This window comes from Gorilla gorilla, chromosome 16 (genome assembly GCF_029281585.2).
Source record: "Gorilla gorilla gorilla isolate KB3781 chromosome 16, NHGRI_mGorGor1-v2.1_pri, whole genome shotgun sequence".
Lineage (NCBI taxonomy): Eukaryota > Metazoa > Chordata > Mammalia > Primates > Hominidae > Gorilla > Gorilla gorilla.
Window position 1 is genome coordinate 41,538,801 of NC_073240.2, and position 16,631 is coordinate 41,555,431.

Genomic DNA, 16,631 nt, shown 5'->3' on the forward strand with positions numbered 1-16,631 from the left:
GGCAACTGCTTCGGAAGCCATGTTTATTACCACGTGACCCTCCCCCGATTCATGTATTTGCTGACACAGAGGAAACCTGCAAACCTAACTTATACACAGGTGTCAGGGACTAATACTTCCAGGCATACATACTTGCATTCTAAGGCAGGGTATTTTTGTTTAGTCTTTTGTAATGAAAATTTTTAAACTTAAAAAAAAAAAAGTGACAGAAGAACACTGTAATTTTTTTTTTTTTTTTTTGAGATGGAGTCTCGCACTGTCACCCAGGCTGGGGGGCAATGCTGCGATCTTGGCTCACTGCAACATCCGCCTCCCAAGTTCAAGCAATTCTCCTGCCTCAGCCTCCCAAGAAGCTGGGATTACAGGCGCCCACCACCATGCCCGGATAATTTTTTGTATTTTTAGTAGAGACGAGGTTTCACTATGTTGCCCAGGCTGGTCTCAAATGCCTGACCTCATGATCCACCCGCCTCGGCCTCCCAAAGTGGTGGGATTACTGGAGTGAGCCACCGTGCCCAGCCTGTAATTTTTTTAAAATGGGGCCAGGCATGGTGGCTCACGCCTGTAATCCCAGCACTCTGGGAGGCCGAGGCATGTGGATTGCTTGAGCTCAGGAGTTCAAGACCAGCCTGGGCAACATGGTGAAATTCTCTCTCTACCAAAAATAATAATAATAATAATAATACAAAAAATTAGCTGATTTGGGAGACCCAGGCGGGAAGATTGCTTGAGGCCAGTAGTTCAAGACCAGTCCGGGCAACACAGTGAGATCTTGTCTCCATTAAAAAATGTAAACAATGGGCCAGGCACGGTGGCTCATGCCTGTAATCCCAGCACTTTGGGAGGCTGAGGCGGAGAGATGACTTGAGGTCAGGAGTTTGAGATCAGCCTGGCCAACATGGCAAAACCCTGTCTCTACTAAAAATACAAAAATTAGCCGGGCGTGGTGGCACACGTCTGTAGCCCCAGCTATTCAGGAGGCTGAGGCAGGAGAATCGCCTGGGCCCAGGAGGCGGAGGTTGCAGTGAGCCGAGATCGTGCCACTGCACTCCAGCCTGGGTGACAGAGCAAGACCCCGTATCAAAAAAAAAAAAGTAAAAAATGAAAAGCAAGATTACTCAGATATGGTGGTGCACACCTGTCATCCTAGCTGCTTGGAAGGTGGGAAAATCACTTCAGCCCAGGAGTTCAAGGCTACAGTGAGCTACAATGGCAACACTGCACTTAAGCATGGGCGACAGAGCAAGACCCTGTCTCAAAAAAGGAAAAAGGCGAATGGATGACAGTTTAATGATGAAATTTTAGGCCCTCACTTAAGAAGGTAAGGGAGGTGTTTGAGTGGCTGGAAGCTAAGATGGCAGCCAGGAAAAGCCCAGGCTTTGGAGGAAGGCTGACAATCTGAGTTCAACTCAGCTTTGCCCTGCATTGGTTTTATAATCCTTGGCCAAGTTTCATAGCCTGTTTTCACATCTGCAGACTGGGCTTGTTGGGAAGATAAAATGAGATGATGCATGTGAACATTTAGCATGGTATCTGAAACAGAGTCCCTGTCAGTAGACATTCATTCCTGTCCTTCATTTACCTCCCCACTCTCCCTGCCCTCCTGGCGAGGCTCTGGTGGCCAATGCCTGGGCTTTCATCAGTGTGGCTCTCTTCCTGAGCAGGAGGAGGGGGGCCTCTAGGATGCATCTTGTCGACTCAGCTGTCACTAACACTCTGTGGCCAGGAGGCATTATTACGATAGTTCCCTGCCTCTTCTGTTTCCTATCTTCTGAAGGGTTTGAGAGCCCTTTCGGGAAAAGAAACTAGATGAGAAGAGTCACTGTGTTTTGTTCATTTATTTACTCACTCATTTAAAGATTTTATGAGCTCCCCTGGTAGGCCAAACATTATGCTCAGTGGTTATTCAAGAGCCACAGGATGGGCACGGTGGGTCACACCTGTGATCCCAGCACTTTGGGAGGCTGAGGCGAGAAGATTGCTTGAAGTCAGGAGTTCAAGGCCAGCCTGATCAACATAGTGAGACCTTGTCTCTATAAAAACTAAACAAAGGGCAGGCGCGGTGGCTCGCACCTGTAATCCCAACAGTTTGGGAGGCTGAGGTGGGTGGATCACCTGAGGTCAGGAGTTTCAGACCAGCCTGGTCAACATGGTGAAACCTCATCTCTGCTAAAAATACAAAAAGTTAGCTGAGCGTGGTGGTGGGCGCCTGTAATCCCAGCTACTTGGGAGGCTGAGGCAAGAGAATTGCTTGAACCCAGGAGACGGAGGTTGCAGTGAGCTGAGATCGTGCCATTACACTCCAGCCTGGGCAACAAGAGCGAAACTCTGTCTCAAAAAAACCCCAAAAAATAACAACGACAACAACAAAAAACAAACAAAACAAAAAACAAACAAAGAAGAACAAAAGAGACACAGTCCCTGCCTTCATGGAAGGAACTTATAGTCTAGTGTGAAAATAAACAAACAATAATCAATTCATCAAATAAATGTAAAATTGCAATTTCATTTAGTGATTTGAAGAAAAGTAGGAGGTGCTATATAAATGTCTAATGGAGGTGTAACCTGGAAAGTGATAACATCTGGACTGAGTTCTGACAGATGAGTAGAAGTTAAACTGGCCTAGGAGCCAGCAGGGATGGGCCTGGCAGAATGCAGAGGACATGCAAAGGCCCTGTGGCAGAAGGGAGATGGTGAGTACAAGGGACTAAGAGGGTCAATGGGGCTGGAACAGAGGGAGGAGAGAGGGAAAAGTGAGGCAGGAGAATGGGTTGAGGTACTCAGGCAGGGCCCTGTAAGCCACGTTGAGGAATTTTGTCTCCATCTTAAGGGCATTGGGCAGTCACTGAAGAGTCTTAAGCAATGGTGCTTGGGCAAATTGACATGTTCAGATTTAAACTTCCAAACAATCACCATGGCTGTTGCACAGAAAGACAATCAGAGGGCACAGAAGGGCTGGTGGAGGCCAGCTAGAAGGCCATTGCAGTAAAGCTAGTAGGGGAGGTAGTGCTGTCAATGGCAAGAAGCAGGCAAATTGGACAGCTATTTAGGAGGTAACGTTTAACAGATATTGACTGGTAATGGGCTGGGGACACACAAACATGCAAACTTTATGAAAGCCTACACAGGGACAGACAGATGCATGCATGCAGCCTCTGTGAACATGTTTCAGACTGGGCGCGGTGGCTCATGCCTGTAATCCCTGCACTTTGGGAGGCTGAGTCGGGCGGATCACCTGAAGTCAGGAGTTCGAGACCAGCCTCACCAACATGGAGAAACCCCGTCTCTACTAAAAATACAAAATTAGCCGGGCGTGGTGGCACATGCCTGTAATCCCAGCTACTAGGGAGGCTGAGGCAGGAGAATCGCTTGAACCTGGGAGGCGGAGGTTGCGGTGAGCCGAGATCGCGCCATTGCACTCCAGCCTGGGCAACAAGAGCAAAACTCCATCTCAAAAAAAAAAAAAAAAAAAAAACCAAAAAACGAAAAACAAAGCAAACAAAAAAAAAAACATGTTTCATTCGTAAACTGGGGGTTGATAAGATTCTATATGAGCAGGCAGCGTGGATACCATGAAGCTTGATGGCACACTAATGAGTGATGTCCATTATTTATAGCAAGAGGCTCCTTATTATATCCTTCCAACTTAGCACTGACCCACATCTCCTCTCTGGCCTATTGGTACCACCATTCATCAGTAACTTTGCCCAAAGATAAGGGAGCTCAAGATCCAAGATGAGATAAGAGATAAAAGCCACCAGGAGCACACAGCCACATCAGGGTAGAAAAAGAGGGCGGGGGCCTGGGCAGGGAGAAAGGTGCCTGCCTGCTCTCCTGGCTTGGGCCAGGTCCAGTGCTGAGATAAAATGGGCAGCAGGCAGACTCCAGCAGAACCAGGCTGCTCTTTTTAAATGTCTTTTCTTTTATTAAAAACTTTATTATAGCCGGGCACAGTGGCTCACTCCTGTAATCCCAGCACTTTGGGAGGCCCAGATGGGCAGATCATGAGGTCAGGAGATCGAGACCATCCTGGCTAACACGGTGAAACCCCATCTCTACTAAAAATACAAAAAATTAGCCGGGCATGTTGGCGGGCACCTGTAGTCCCAGCTACTCAGGAGGCTGAGGCAGGAGAATGGCATGAACTCGGGAGGCGGAGCTTGCAGTAAGCCGATTGCGCCACTGCACTCTAGCCTGGGGGACAGAGCGAGACGCTCTCTCAAAAAAAACAAAAACAAAAACAAAAACAAACGAACAAAAAACTTTATTATAGAAGAAAAACATGTTTATTTAGAAACTTTTCTAAATTTTCTAAAACATGGACAGGCACGGTGGCTCACACTTGTAATCCCAGCACATTGAGAGGCCGAGGTCGGGAGTTCGAGACCAGCCTGGGCAACATGGTGAAACCTCATCTCTACTAAAAATACAAAAAATTAGCTGGGCATGGTGGCACGTGCCTGTAATCCCAGCTACTCGGGAGGCTGAGGCAGAAGAATGTCTTGAGCCTGGGAGGCGGAGGTTGCAGTGAGCCTAGATTGTGCCACTGTACTCCAGCCTGGGCGACAGAGCAAGACTCTGTCCCAAAAAAAAATTTTTTTTAAACATTCAAAATTTCCCATAATCCCACCAGACAAAAACCACCACCACTAACATTCTGACAAGTTTCTTTCTTGTCTATTTTTTCCAGTCTTTATATATATATGATATATATGATATATATATTTTATATATATCATATATATATTTTATATATGATATATATTATATATGATATATATGATATATATGATATATATATTTTATATATATCATATATAAAAAATATATATGATATATATATATATATTTTTTTTTGAGATGGAGTCTTGCTCTGTCACCCAGGCTGGAGTGCAGTGGTGTGATCTCAGCTCACTTCAACCTCTGCCTCCCCAGTTCAAGCTATTCTCCTGCCTCAGCCTCCCAAGTAGCTGGGATTACAGACAACTGCCACCACGCCCAGCTAATTTTTGTATTTTTAGTAGAGACGGGGTTTTACCATGTTGGCAGGGTGGTCTCAAACTCCTGACCTTAGGTCATCTGCCCGCCTCGGCCTCCCAAACTGCTGGGATTATAGGCGTGAGCCACCGCACCCGGCCCTCTATGCATATATATTTAACATAGTTAAATACTATATACAGTTATTTGGAAAACTTTTAAATTAGTATGATTATTCAAGAAATGGATTTTTAAGAAGATGTGCTCATTGTGGAAAACTCTAAAATACAAATGAACAAAGAAAAGTATAAATTATCTGGTGTATTTACTTTCCATTTTTTTCACATAGTTTGGGTTTTCACAAAATTCGATCATTTTGTAACATTATGAATACATTTTTATAACTTAATATATTTTGGTTACATTTTATGTCATTAAGTAGTTGTATTTATTTATTTTTTGAGACAGTCTCATTCTGTCGCCCAGGCTGGAGTGCGGTGGTGTGATCTCAGCTCACTGCAACCTCTGCCTCCCAGATTCAAGTGATTCCCCTGCCTCCTGATTGCTGCGATTACAGGCACATGCCATCATGCCCAGCTAATTTTTTTTTTTTTTTTTTTTTGAGACAAAGTCTCGCTCTTGTCCCTCAGGCTGGAGTGCAATGGCGCGATCTCGGCTCCCTGCAACCTCCACCTCCTGGGTTCAAGCGATTCTCCTGCCTCAGCCTCCCGAGTAGCTGGGATTAGAGGCGCCTGACACCACGCCCAGCTAATTTTTGTATTTTCAGTAGAGATGGGGTTTCACCATGTTGGCCAGGCTGGTCTCAAACTCCTGACCTCAGGTGATCTGCCCACCTCGGCCTCCCAAAGTGCTGGGATTACAGGCATGAGCCACCACGCCCAGCCTATTTTTGTAGAGACGGGGTTTCACCATGTTGGCCAGGCTGGTCTTGAATTCCTGACCTCAGGTGATCCGCCTGCCTTGGCCTCCCAAAGTGCTGGGATTACAGGCATGAGTCACTGTGCCTGGCCTAAGTAGTTTTATATACATCTTTTATTAACACTGCAGTTATTCAAAATTTGGACCATGACTCAGAGTAAGGAATTTAATATCACAATGTACACATGTACATATATAAAGCTAAATTTCTTATGAAGCAAAACTTGTCCTTACTCTGATATTTTTCATTCTATTTCATTTTATTTTGTCTTTTCAAATGCCAGTGGCAAATCCCTTTACTGTTTTTAAAACTCACTAATGAATCCCAACCTGTTCTATTAGAAGTGATTCCATGATTTAGTCACTCAATCCCATCTTTGGATATATGGATCACCACCAATTTGCCATTATAAATAGTGCTCCTCTGCTGAACATTTTTGTAACTATTTCTTTGTTAGCATCCATGATTTCCCTTAAGAGAAGTTTATAGATGTAGAACTACAAAGTCAAAGAATGTGCAAAATTGTAGGAGGTTTGATATTTATGGCCATATTAGTTCCCCAAAAAGTTGACTAAGTAAACGGTTTATAGTTTGATATTCTAATTTTTTTCAGTGAATGCATTCCAAAAGTTACCAGCTTGAAACAATAAGCATTTATTATATCACTGTTTTAGTAGGGGGGATTCTGGGAGTAGATCAGCTGGGCCCCCCAGCTCAGGGACTGCAGTCAAGGTGTCAGCCAGCACTATAGTCACCTCAAGGTTCAAGAGCAGGAGGTCCACTTCCAGGCTCACTCACAAGGGTGTTGGCAGGTCTCAGGTCCCCATATGCTGTTGGCTAGAGACACTGGATCCTGCCACGCAGGCCTCTCTGGAGGCTTACTTATCACATGGCACCTTGCTTCCACCACACCAAGGGCACTAAGAGAGAGAGAGAGAGAGAGACAAAGAGAGAGAAAGTTACAGTCTTTGTAACCAAATCCAGGAAGTGACATCCTATGACTTTTGCTTGATTCTATCCATTAGAAGCAAGTCACTAGGTCCAACTACACTCAAGGAGAGGAAATTATACAAGGCATGAGTACCAGGAGGTATGGATCACTGGGAGCCATTTAGAAGCAACCTACCACCATGGAATATTGTGAACATTTTTTTTAAATGTTTAATATTTTTAATAATGAAAACATTTGAAATTTATTCTCAGCAATTTTGAAATGTACAGTACTCAATTATTAGTTATATTTGCCATGTACAATAGATCTCAAACAAAAATATCAAACTTCCTCCTGAGGCATTGTATCCTTTCATTATCACCTCCCTGTACCCTCCACCCTCATGTGAGCATTTCTGACATTAGAGTAATTCCTCAAAAATAACCCTTTAGGACACAGGGAGGGGAACAACACACACTGGGGCCTGTGGGGTAGGTTGGAGGGAGGGAGAGCATCAGGATAAATAGTTAATGCATGCGGGGCTTAATACCTAGGTGATGGGCTGATAGGTGCAGCAAACCACCATGGCACATATTTACCTATGCAACAAACCTGCACATCCTGCACATGTACCCCAGAACGTATAAAATAAAATAAAATAATAAAATAAAAACAGGATGGGTGCGGTGGCTCATGCCTGTAATCCCAGCACTTTGGGAGGCCGAGGTGGGTGGATCACCTGAAGTTGGGAGTTCGAGACTAGCCTGACCAACATGGAGAAACCCCATCTCTACTAAAAATACAAAATTAGCCGGGCATGGTGGCGCATGCCTGTAATCCCAGCTACTCAGGAGGCTGAGGGAGAATTACTTGAAGCCGGGAGGCGGAGGTTGCAGTGAGCTGAGATCGAGCCATTGCATTCCAGCCTGGGCAACAAGAGCAAAATTCTATCTCAAAAAAAAAAAAAAAACCCCTTTAAGGGCTGTTAAAAGAAAATCCATAGCCAAATTAGGCCAGGCGCGGTGGCTCACGCCTGTAATCCCAGCACTTTGGGAGGCTGAGGTGGGCAGATCACCTGAGGTCAGGAGTTCGAGACCAGCCTGACCAACATGGAGAAACCCCGTTTCTATTAAAAATACAAAATTAGCCAGGTGTGGTGGTGCATGCCTGTAATCCCAGTTACTCGGGAGGCTGAGGCAGGAGAATCGCTTGAACCCGGGAGATGGAGGTTGTGGTGAGCTGAGATTGCGCCATTGCACTCCAGCCTGGGCGACAAGAGCAAATTTCTGTCTCAAAAAAAAAAAAAAAAAAATCCATAGTCAAATTAAATTTAAGAGTTTAATTTAGCAAAGTACTATTGGTAAATTGGGCAGCATTCTGAGCCAGAGTAGGCTCAGAGATTTATGGGCAGAATAAGGAAAGTGATGTACAGAAAATGGAAATGAGGGACAGAAACAGCCAGATTGGTTACAGCTCAGTGTTTGCCTTATTTGAAGAGGGTTTGAACAGTTGGCCCCTTTTGATTGGCCAAAACTTGGTGTTTGGCACAAGGGTAGATTACAGGCTGTTTATACCTCCATTTAGGAGATAGTTCACTATGTACAGAGAAAGCTTTACGTCAAACTTAAAATATGTAAGGAGGCTAAATTTGATTTAACAGAGCTGTAGCAGTATCTGTGAGGGGCTGTCTTTTTAAAATAAAAGTTAAATTGGCTGGGCACAGTGGCTCACACCTGTAATCCCAATACTTTGGGAGGCTGAGGCAGGAGGATGGCTTGAGCCCAGAAGTTAGAGACCAGCCTCAGCAATATGGCGGGACCCCATCTCTACAAAAAATTTACAAAATTAGTCGGGTGTGGTGGCACATACCTGTGGTCTCAACTACTCGGGAGGCTGAGGTGGGAGGATCGCTTGAACCAGGGAGGTGGAGGCTGCAGTGAGCTATGGTTGTGCCACAGCACTCCAGCCTGGCAACAGAGCGAGACCCCGTCTCAAAAAAATCACTTTTTTCTGCATAATGAATTAGTGGGCTTTTACTTAGATTATTAAAACTAAAGTTTATTCTGTATATATTACCTGTTTCAGTTATTATTGACACATAAACCACCCCCAAAATTTAAAAGCTTAAGACAGAAACAGCCATTTATTTGCTCATGATTCTGTAACTTGGGCAGGGCTTGGCAAGGTCAGCTAGTCTCTGCTGAGGTAACTTGACTGGGGCTAAAGATGCAAGATGGCCTCACCCAGCTTCTCAGTTGGGGGCTGGTGTGGCTGGAAGACAGCAGGCCCTTCCCTTTTCCTTTAGAGTCTCTCATCCTCCAGGGCCTCATTTTCTTCAGGTGCTATCTCTCTCATGCAGCACAAACTTCTTTACATCACAGCTGGCTCTAAAAGGGAAAAACAATGCTACAAGATTTCGTAAGGCCTGGAAGTCACAGGGCCCCACTTCTTCTAGGTCCAACTGGTCAAGGCAAGTTCCAGATTCAAAGAGAAGGAAAGTAAAAGACACCTTCTAGTGGGAGAAGCAGCATGCACACACAGGAATGGGAGGCACTGTCGGTGGCCACATTTGTAGACAATCTACCACTCCTACCTACAGAAACTGCCAGACCACATCCACGACAAGGCAGTCAGTGTTCCTCCTCTAGTAGTGGTGTAAGAACTGAATATTCTCATCAAATCATCCACTCCTTAGAGCAATGATTGGTATTTGTGATGTGGCAAACAGGAACGGAGCCTGTGGCACAGAGCTTTTCCCAAAGTTTGCACTGGGAAAGTGAACTACACAGCCTAAGAAAAGAGTGAGCTACGTGGCCTAAGAAAAGAGCTATATAGCCTTGGCCGGGCACGGTGGCTTATGCCTGTAATCCCAATACTCCGGGAGGCCGAGGTGGGTGGATCATTTGAGGTCAGGAGTTTAAGACCAGCCTGGGCAACATGGTGAAACCCCATCTCCACCAAAAAATAAAAAAAACAGCCAGACATGGTGGCAGGTGCCTGCAGTCCTAACTACTTGGGAGGCTGAGGCAAGAGAATCACTTGATCCTGGGAGGCGGAGGTTGCAGTGAGCCGAGATCATGCCACTGCACTCCAGCCTGGGTGACAGAGCGAGACTCCATCTTGAAAAGAAAAGAAAAAAGAAAAGAAAAGAGAAGAGTGAACTCCCCTTGGGCCCACAGTATAGAATTAAAAAACAATATCATTTGCAAATACTTTGCAGGAAGGCAGCTCAAATCAAGGAAAGGGCCTAAGATTGGCAGTCAAGAGACCTGAGGTCTGGAGCTGGCCCTGTGTCTATGAACAAACCAAGGCCAAATCTCTGGGCCGCAGTTTGCTGTATGTAAGGGGAAGAGTTTTTTTATTTTTTATTTTATTTTATTTTATTTTTTGAGCTGGAGTCTCGCTCTGTCGCCAGGCTGGAGTGCAGTGGCGCGATCTTGGCTCACTGCAATCTCCGCCTCCCGGATTCAAGCGATTCTCCTGACTCAGCCTCCCGAGTAGCTGGGACTACAGGCACCTGCCACCATAGCCAGCTAATTTTTGTATTTTTAGTAGAGATGGGGTTTCACCATGTTGACCAAGCTGGTCTCAATTTCTTGACCTCGTGATCCACCCACCTTGGCCTCTCAAAGTGCTGGGATTACAGGCGTGAGCCACCGTGCCCGGCTGGGTTGTTTTTTAAAATTTATTTTTTCAGACACTATGTTGCCCAGGCTGGTCTCGAACTCCTGACCTCAAGCAATCCTCTTGCCTTGGCCTCCCAAAGTGTTGGGCCTACAAGCGTAAGCCACGGTGCCCAGCCAGGGGAAGGGTTTTAGCTGAGTCTCCTCTGACAGCTCTGACACTCTCTGCCTAAGCGAATACTGAACTTCATGAGTCGGTCCAGGGAACAGTTGGCTCTGTACACTCTGCCAGAGAAGTTCTTGGGGATGACTGAGGGTCTGAACAGGTGAGGAACATGAAGGCAGGGCTGGAGGAGGGAACCACATGGCAGTGTGCAGGGTGGCCTGGAGTTCCATCAGGAAGCTGGCACAGAGCCTAGATTAAGGGCAGCAGTGGAAACAGACAAGAGATGGATGTGAGTGATTACCAAGGAAGACTGTCATCAAATATGGTATGTGGAGGTCATCACGGCGTGTCTCTCTCTTCATTATGGAAGCATCCCATGTTCACTGAAGGGATCTTGGAAAATATTTTTAAAACTAGAAAGAAGAAATGTTATCCTACAGTCTCACCATTCAAATACCATCACTTTCCCTACTTTGATGGCATAACTTATAGTCTTTCTTCTCTTCACATGTAGTTTTTCTTATTAGTATGTAAGAAGCAGCATAAGGTAGTATGGAAAGTATGGCTTTTAATGTCAAAAAGACTTCAGATACAATCCTGGCTCTGTCACTTTTTTAAAAGAATCATTTCGACTTTTATTTTGTTTACTTATTTTTGAGACAGGGTCTAGTTCTTTCACCCACGCTGGAGTGCAGTGGCATGATCATAGCTCACTGCAACCTTGACCTCCCCGGCTCAAGCAATCCCCCCCACCTCAACCTCCTGAGTAGCTGGTACTACAGGCATGTGCCACTATGCCTGGCTAATTTTTTGTATTTTTTTTTATAGAGACGGGGTCTTGCCATGTTGCCCAGGCTGGTCTTGAACTCCTGGCCTCAAGCAATCCTCCCGCCTCGGCCTCCCAAAGTGCTTGGATTACAGACATGAGCCATTGCACCTGGCCTCAACTTTTATTTTAGATTCAGTGGGTACACATGCAGGTTTGTTACATGGGTATAGGGTTTGGGGTACAGATGAGCCTGTCACCCAGGTAGTGAGCATATTACCTAAAAGGTTGTTTTTCAGCCCACGCTCCCCATGCTCCCCATGCTCCCCTCCCTCCTTCTCTCTTCTGGTAGTCCTCAGTGTCTACTGTTTCATCATTATGTCCATGTGTACTCAATGCTTAGCTCCCATTTATAAGTGAGAATATGTGGTATTTGGTTTTCTGTTCCTGCCTTAATTTGCTTAGGATAATGGCCTCCAGCTGCATTCGTATTGCTGGAAAGGACATGATTTTGTTAATTTTATGGCTGCATAGTATTCCATGGTATGTATGAAGTACATTATCTTTATGCAATCCATCACTGATGGGCATCTAGGTTGATTCCATGTCTTTGCTATTGTGAATAGTGCTGTGATGAACGTACAAGTGCATGTGTCTTTTTGGAAAAACAATATATTTTCCTTTGGGTATATACCCAGTAATAGGATTGCTGAGTTGAATGGTAGTTCTAAGTTTTTGAGAAATCTCCAAGCTGCTTTCCACAGTGGCTGAACTGATTTACATTCCCACCAACAATGTATACGCGTTCCCTTTTCTCTGCATCCTCACCACCATGTGTTTTTGTTGTTGTTGTTGTTGTTGTTGTCGTTTCAAGTAACATTTATTGAGAACTCTTGGTGTCAAATGCTTTGTCTGCATTAACTCAATTAATCCTCATAAAAAACCCTATGAAGCCCCACTTCCCATTCAAGGAGACTAAGGCAGAGAGATCAAATAACTTGCACAAGGCCACACGAATAGTAAGTGGCAGATGCAAGAGCTAAATCCAGTAGTCTGAGTCTGAAGCTCACAAGTTCAACTTCTCTACAACCTGTCACCACTCTTCGTTCACTACCTGACCTTGATGGAGTCAGTGAACCTTTCTGCAAAGTGGAAACAATTTTCAGAGTTGTCCTGAGCATTAGCAATCCTATGTCAAGTGCCTGGAGGGAACACAGTGGGCATCTCAACAAATGGTGGCTGCTCACCACTTGAAAGTGAGTTATGGGTGTAAGCAAGTTGAATCTGAGGTGAGGGCAGAACTTCCAGATGAAGTCAGAATTGCAAGGGCCATAAAGCCCAGGCTTTAAGCACTGAAGCCATGGAATTGGCCTGCTCGGGCTCCAATCCCTACTCTGCTGCTTCACTGCTGAAAGACCTGACAAGTCAGTTTACCTGTCTGAGCCTGTTTGCTCATTTGTAAAATGGGGCTAAAAATACTACCTCCCTAGGTTTGTTTTGAGTATAGGGTAATATGTGGGCAGTGCTTAGGAACAGAGTTTGGACATTGTCAGTGCTGAATTCATGTTGGTTTTTATAATGGTGTGTATAATGGATGTAAGGATAAATTTATGGTGATGTAATATTACCATAAGGTAATATTCCCCTGTATTAAGATTCTTGAGGTCAGGCGCAGTGGCTCACGCCTATAATCCTAGCACTTTGGGAGGCCAAGGTGGGTGGATCACCTGAGGTTAGGAGTTCAAGACCAGCCTGGCCAAAAAGGTGAAACCTCGTTTCTACTAAAAATACAAAAATTAGCTGGGCGTGGTGGTGCGCACCTATAAGCCCAGCTACTTGGGAGGCTGAGGCAGAATTGCCTGAATCCGGAAGGCAGAGGTTGCAGTGAGCCGAGATCGTGCCATTGCACTCCAGCCTGGGTGACAGAGCGAGACTCCGTCTCAAAAAAAAAAAAAAAAAGCTCTCCCTCTCCCTCTCCCTCTCCCCACGGTCTCCCTCTCCCTCTCTTTCCACGGTCTCCCTCTGATGCCGAGCCGAAGCTGGACGGTACTGCTGCCATCTCAGCTCACTGCAACCTCCCTGCGTGATTCTCCTGCCTCAGCCTGCCGGGTGCCTGCGATTGCAGGCGCGCGCCGCTACGCCTGACTGGTTTTCATATTTTTTTGGTGGAGACGGGGTTTTGCTGTGTCGGCCGGGCTGGTCTCCAGCTCCCAACCGCGAGTGATCTGCCAGCCTCGGCCTCCCGAGGTGCCGGGATTGCAGACGGAGTCTCGTTAACTCAATGCTCAATGGCGCCCAGGCTGGAGTGCAGTGGCGTGATCTCGGCTCGCTACAACCACCTCCCAGCCGCCTGCCTTGGCCTCCCAAAGAGCCGAGATTGCAGCCTCTGCCTGGCCGCCCCCCCGTCTGGGAAGCGAGGAGCGTCTCCGCCTGGCCGCCCATCGTCTGGGATGTGAGGAGCCCCTCTGCCTGGCTGCCCAGCCTGGAAAGTGAGGAGCGTCTCTGCTCGGCCGCCATCCCATCTAGGAAACAAGGAGCGCCTCTTCCCGGCCGCCATCACATCTGGGAAGTGAGGAGCGTCTCTGCCCGGCCGCCCATCGTCTGAGATGTGGGGAGCACCTCTGCCCTGCCGCCCCGTCCGGGATGTGAGGAGCGTCTCTGCCCGGCCGCCCCGTCTGAGAAGTGAGGAGACCCTCTGCCTGGCAACCGCCCCGTCTGAGAAGTGAGCAGCCCCTCCGCACAGCAGCCACCCCGTCTGGGAAGTGAGGAGCGTCTCCGCCCGCCAGCCACCTCGTCCGGGAGGGAGGTGGGGGGTCAGCCCCCCGCCCGGCCAGCCGCCCCCGTCCGGGAGGTGAGGGGCGCCTCTGCCCGGCCGCCCCTACTGGGAAGTGAGGAGCCCCTCTGCCCGGCCAGCCGCCCTGTCCGGGAGGGAGGTGGGGGGTCAGCCCCCCGCCCGGCCAGCCGCCCCGTCTGGGAGGGAGGTGGGGGGGTCAGCCCTCCCACCCGGCCAGCCGCCCCGTCCGGGAGGGAGGTGGGGGGGTCAGCCCTCCCACCCGGCCAGCCGCCCCGTCCGGGAGGGAGGGGGGAGGTCAGCCCCCCGCCCGGCCAGCCACCCCGTCCGGGAGGTGAGGGGCGCCTCTGCCCGGCCGCCCCTACTGGGAAGTGAGGAGCCCCTCTGCCCGGCCACCACCCCGTCTGGGAGGTGTACCCAACAGCTCATTGAGAACGGGCCATGAAGACAATGGCGGTTTTGTGGAATAGAAGGGGGAGAAGGGTGGGGAAGGGATTGGGAAGTCGGATGGTTGCCGTGTCTGTGTGGAAAGAGGTAGACATGGGAGACTTCATTTTGTTCTGTACTAAGAAAAATTCTTCTGCCTTGGGATCCTGTTGATCTGTGACCTTACCCCCAACCCTGTGCTCTCTGAAACATGTGCTGTATCCACTCAGGGTTGAATGGATTAAGGGCGGTGCAAGATGTGCTTTGTTAACCAGATGCTTGAAGGCAGCATGCTCGTTAAGAGTCATCACCACTCCCTAATCTCAAGTACCCAGGGACACAAACACTGCGGGAGGCCGCAAGGTCCTCTGCCTAGGAAAACCAGAGAACTTTGTTTACTTGTTTATCTGCTGACCTTCCCTCCACTATTGTCCTGTGACCCTGCCAAATCCCCCTCTGCAAGAAACACCCAAGAATGATCAATAAAAAAAAAAAAAAAAAAAAATTCTTGAATGTGTTAGCCATAAGGGGAAATCAAATCACAACAAAACCCTTTCTTCCCAGTGACTGCACAATCATTTTCTTCACTCCCAGCATACCATCATTGTTGTATATCCACCAGTGTGCCAGGGTCTGTGGATAAACCCTAAAAATCCAGAGAAAGGGAGACAGGCCCCAGATTCCCACCCCAACACGCATCATGTGAGCAGCTGGAGGATGTTGCAGTTCAGCAAAATCCAAGGGTTGGCCACAGGATCTGCTAGGCAAAGCTGCTCTGGATGAGAAACTGGGAAGAATGTTCCCATTGGGTTGGGGGTTGTTAAGCCATCAGGAAAAGGTTTGGAATCTGTATTTTAAGAGAGCATGCTATGTGATTCCTTCCTCCAGCCCTGCCTTCATCCGTCTTTCACCTGTTCAGACCCTTGCCGTAGAGAATGGTCTCTTAAGAGTTTTTTACTCAGGAGGAGCAATGAGCTTGGCTTCAAGGAGTCCACTGTTTCGTGAAGGGCATTAACTAAGCTACTTCGTGAACTGGAACCTCCAGGCTTCCAAGGATGACATTTCCCTGGAAGAAAGTGGCCAGCAGCGTCCCCTTTGTGAAAGAGAGGAAGCCTGGGCTCCAGGGAAGGGGGCAACAGTCCAATGAGCCATAGCAGGGAATGGACCGAACTGTACATACAAGATGAGGGGCCTCGAACAACAGGGAAGCCCCGTGGAGCACGCAGGGGAGCCTGGACGCGGGGAATGGCCTCCGTTTCTCACCCTGACAGCAGGGAGGGCTTCCCGGAGCTGACAGTGAGGCAGACATCCCGGATCCCAGTTATCACAGGTGCAGCCACGCAACTTTTGGGTTCCCTTCCCGCCACGAAATGGAAATGATTTCCCGAGGGCCGGAAAGATCATTTGCATCGGGCCTCAGGTCTGGGGCTGGGAAAGCAGGCCCCGGCGGGAAAGGAAGACGGGAGGCCGCCACCCCAGAGGCCGGACCCTCGCGTCCCGGCCGCGTCCCCTGCCGGCTGGGGATGCGCTTCGGGCGCGGGGCTCCCTCGTGAGGCTGGACTGGGTGGAGCCCGAGAGCCCCTCCGGGGAGCTGGCTGCCGGGGAGGCGCCAGGGCTGCGGGGCCGCGGGGCGGGCCGGGCCTGGAGCTCCGCGCTAGAGGCGGCCGCAGCGCACCGGGCGTGGGCGGGGCCGGCAGCGCAAGGGTGAATGTCGGCCCCGCCCCGACGGCGCTGACTCAGTTTCACCAGAAACCAGGGGGAGAAGGCGGCGGAGCCCCAGCTCTCCAAGCACCGAGGCGGAAGCCGCGGCCCGAGCCGCGCAGGAAGCTGGGACCGGAACCTCGGCGGACCCGGCCCCACCCAACTCACCTGCGCAGGTAACCCGGGCCCCCGCGCTCAAGGCCGAGGCGCAGGCGGAGCGGGCTGGAGCATGTCCGGCCCTTTGTTCTGCGCTCGTGCGTGTGTCCGGGTACTTGAGCTCCCTAGCGGTCCGCCTGTCCGTCTGTCTGGC

The 16,631-nt window shown here is 48.5% G+C and overlaps 1 long non-coding RNA gene across 1 annotated transcript; it reads right to left on the minus strand.

Annotated features, from left to right (window-relative positions):
- Positions 1–6,547: 6,547 nt before the first annotated feature.
- LOC129527099 (uncharacterized) lies at positions 6,548–16,597 on the minus strand. Its single transcript, XR_008672003.2, has 3 exons — positions 16,490–16,597; positions 9,092–9,235; positions 6,548–6,837 (listed from the first exon to the last, which is right to left on the minus strand). It is a non-coding gene; the product is annotated as an uncharacterized lncRNA (long non-coding RNA).
- Between the last annotated feature and the right edge of the window lie 34 nt (positions 16,598–16,631).